This window comes from Lepus europaeus, chromosome 2, assembly GCF_033115175.1.
Source record: "Lepus europaeus isolate LE1 chromosome 2, mLepTim1.pri, whole genome shotgun sequence".
NCBI classification, from domain to species: Eukaryota; Metazoa; Chordata; class Mammalia; order Lagomorpha; family Leporidae; genus Lepus; species Lepus europaeus.
The window spans coordinates 129,467,101-129,471,614 of record NC_084828.1 but is presented as its reverse complement, the minus strand read 5'-3'; positions in this window follow the sequence as shown (position 1 = coordinate 129,471,614).

The window sequence follows — 4,514 nt, the reverse complement described above, 5'->3', positions numbered from 1 at the left end:
ACAAAGGTAAAGTGCACTGGGGGAGGAGTATTTGACATGGCAATTATGTCACTGAGTGGGATGCTCCCATGATATTATCAGAGTACCAGGATTTGCATCTTGGCTCTGCTTATGCTTCCAGCTTGTTGGTAAAGCATATTCTGTGAGGCAACAGGTGATGGCTCAAGTATTTGAGTTTCTGCCACCCTCAGGTGAGACCCAGATTAATTTTTGGGCTCCTGACTTTGGCCTGACTCAGTCTCAGCTATTGCTGGCATTTGGGGAATGAACCAGTGGATCTAAGATTTATTTCTCTCTCTTTCTTCCAAAAATAAATAAATAAATAAATATTTAAAAAACTGGGTTCTCTGTCGTTTGTTACATGTGCATTTATAATGGCATTATCTTCTGGTTTAATTAATCCTTTGATCATTAGGTGTTGACCTCCATTGTTTATGTATACAATCTTTCTTAAATAAATTTTGTCTGATGTAATAATTACTCCTGCTTGCTTTTGATTTCCACTTGCAGAGGATGTCTAGCTCTATTGTTTCACTTTGAAAATCTCTGTGTGTTTGCTTGTGAAGCTAGTTTTGTTGGTTCCCCTTTGGCAGCATATCATACAATCATTTGTAACACATTTACTCACTTGGATCTTCTAGTTGGGGAATTTAGCTCATTTACATTCAAGGTTATTACTAATAAGTAATGACTTTGTCCTGTTATTTTCTTTTAACATTTGTTTTTAAACTCTCATTTTTTTTGTCTCTTAGGTTTTACACTTTCACTATTTTCCTGATGAAGTCTATCTGTTTCTGTACATAGGACATCCTTAAATGTTACCTGTATGGCTGAGTCAGTGGTGATGAAGCCCTCCAATTTTTCCCTGTGTGGAAAAGTTTTTATTTCTCTTTCATTTATGAAGGATAACTCTCTATGTTGGCAGCTGTTTTCCTTTTGAAACTTGACTTATTTCTTTCCTTTCCTTCCTATAAGGCTCCTGTTGAAAAATCTGCTGTCAACCTGATGAAATTCCTTTGAAGTGGCCTGGTGCTTGTCTCTTGCTAATTTCAGAATTTTCTCTTTGTTTTGTACTTTTTAAAGTTTGCCTGTAATATGAGATTCTTTTCTAATGATGTCTAATTGTCTATTTGGGGTCTCATAGGTTTCCTTTATTTGAATATCTGTATCTTTCTCAAATTCGGGGTACTTTTCATATTTCATATAGATTTTCTAAACCACTTCTGTGATCCATTCCTTAGGGAATGTACACAGCTAAAATATTGGTTCAGTTGATGGTATCCCAGAAATTATGAATGAATGCTGTTTTCACAATTTTTAATGCTGCCTTTATTTGTTTTTTGTTTGTTTGTTTGTTTGTTTGTTTTGGTCCAAATGAGATACTTCAAAAGACCTGTTGTTAAATTCAAATATTCTTTCTTCTGCTTGATCTAGTCTGATATAATGGCCTTAAAATGTATTTTTAAAACTTTATTTTCATCAGGATTGGTGCCATGGTATAGTAGGTTGAGCCTCCAGTTGTGGCACCAGTATCCAACGTGGGGTACCAGTTCGAGTTCCAGCTGCTCCACTTCCAGCCTAGCTCCCTGCTGATGGCCTGTGAAGGCAGTAGAGGATAGCTCTAGTGCTTGGGCTCCTGCACCTGTGTGGAAGACCTAGAGGAGAATCCTGGCTCCTGGGCTGGGATTGGCCCAGGTTTGGCTGTTGCAGCCATTTGGGGAATGAACCAGTGGATAGAAGACCTCTTTCTGTTGTTCACTCTGTCTGTAACTCTTCCTCTCAAATAAATAAATAAATAATTTTAAAAAGGAAAGAAAACACTAGAATAGGCAAGATTAAGGTCATGAATGATCCTGAATACCATGATAACAAGTCTGCATATTATTGAAACCAAATTTTATTTCATCTACTTGAAAGGCAGAATAACACACACACACACACACACACAGGAGAGAAAGAAAGAGAGAAAGAGAGAGAGAGAGAGAGATTCTCTCTGCTAGTACACTATCCAAATGTTCACAATAGCCAAAGCTGGGCCAAGCTATCAGATTCCATCCAGGTTCCCAAAAGCACTTGAACCATCTACTGCTGTCTCTTAGGATGCATCAGTAGGAAGCTGAATCAAGAAAGAGGATCCAGGGATGTAGGTGTCATAAGCAGAAGTTTAACTCAATGTACTACAATACTCAATGCTCAGATATAATTCTCATATAATTTACTGAGTTCTTTATTTTTAACATTATAACATTTTTAATATTTCTCAGGTACTTTTTCATTATCTCTATTTATTTGCTAAATGTCTTATATCATGCTTTGATTTCCTAATTTTGTTTAACTAACAGTATTGTGTTATATAACTTTGGGTAACTTTTTATTCTTATTGTTGAATTTTTTATCAGGCATTTCATCAATGTCATTTACTACATAGTCTAATAGTCATGAATTATTGTGTTCTTTTTGGGGTATCATATTGCCTGTCTTGCTTTCATAATTCTTATGTTTCTTCATTGATTTTTGTGCATCTGAGGGATCTGCTGTTAACATCACTTTTAAAGAATGGTTTTCATGGATTGAAGGCTTTTCCCTAAAGATAGATTTTTGCATGTTGGTTTGGTAGGCTACATTGTTTTTAGTTCCAGTTGGATGTTGTAATGCAGTCTCCTTACACCTTCTTACATGGTAGTAGCAGTGGTGGGGATCTGGGACACTCCTGGGGACTAGAGAGTTGCTTATATCCCTGTCACAGAAATCTCCAGCTATCTTCCAAAAGAGGGATGACAGTCAGGATCTTTGCTTGTGTGCTAGGGGTAGGTCCCATTGGTGCTCCAAGTACGCCTGGCACACAGACTCTCAGCCATCTGCTAAAGAAAGGCTGGGCCGGCAGCATCAAAAGCAGTCTGGGCTCTGGGATCTCCAGCTACTGCCCATATCCAGAGTCCCAAAAGCAACACTAATGCTACGCAGGGAACATTACCCCCACCCAGTTGTTGTCTGAGGAAATGGCTAAATTATTAACTGTGGAAATACATCATGATGTGACCTTGGGTAAGAGATATCCTTTTGGAATATTATTGTTTATCAACATTCTCGTCTTGATAAAAGAACTAAGTGATACTATATTTCATATGGTAGGAGGATTAAAGTCCTATATTACATTGAAATTGGCATGAAACTTGCTTGCTACTCAATCAAGTTATTATGGAACTTGACCAACTGAGTTCTTGTGTCTCAGAGAAATTCAAACTACCTCTGTTGTGTGATACCACCATTCAAAAGATGGTGTCCGGATCTGATAGATTTTAAATCCTACACAGAAGTGACATATATAACTTTGCATCGGGTCTCTGGCTAGTATTAGTCCTATAATCTCAATTAGCTACACGAGATCTAAAAATTGCAGAAGATTTTATAGGTTGCTCTGACTTCCATAACAAAATATTTTAGAATAATTTATAAACAACCAAAATTTATTATTCACAATTGTGGAGCTAGGATGTCTAGGATAAAGTTGTGAGAACAAGTGCAATGTCTGGTGAGAGCTTATTCTACTTCCTAGGTAGTTCTTCCAGCTCTTTCCTGTCATGGTGGACAGTGGTAGAAGTGGCAAACAAACTGCCCCTCAATCTTTTTTACAAGAGCACTAGTCCAGCTCCCAATGGCAGAGTCTTCTCGATCTGATCACTTCCTAAAGCACCCACACCTTTTAATACCATCACCCCAGGGTTAGGTTTCACCAAACTTAACCAGGTCATAGCAGAGGGGTGCATGCATATTCAGTGAACAGTAAACGTCTCTGATACTGCATCTTGATTATGTTTGACCTTGGAAAGTTACTTACCTTTTTAGTTTCAATTGCTTATCTGCACTGTGAAATTAAAAATGGGGTCAAGTGGAGTTTTTAATTTGCTCTCAGAGAAGACTTCATTGGCTTCACTATGCATTATTCAACAAGCTTTTTTCAGCTTCCTGAAGTTTCTTCAGTCTCAGTTCCTCTTGTTTTAATACATCTGATTGCGAGGACTAAATATGCTTTAATTGTTTTAGTACACTGCTTGGAATAAGGTCCAAGTGCTCAAAAATGATTAGATGTCTTTATGAACATTGCAAAACTTTAACATAGTATTACTCACAGATAGTTTTACTTGTGGCAAAAAAATAATAGTAACATATAATGCATGTGGCTTGTATTTCCCAGTAGTCTTTTTTATTTTGCAGTTGAAGTGTCCTGCAGCTAGTAATTGTTCAATAAATGTTTGTTTCCTCTGCCTAGCAATATAGTAAGACTGTAGGTTTGAGACAACTTGCAGACAATAATTGTTGTTGTTTGAGCAGACTTCTCCTTTGTTCTTATACTCAGTGTATCTGAACTCTATTACTCACTCTGGACTATGAGACAACTTTATTATGAAGCTTTTTTTTCTGGGCTGCCTGTAAAATGAGAAGCTGCACGGCAGACTTTGCATTCAGGAAGTTATGTAACACTTCATGACGCGGGTTAATATCCAGCACCTGGA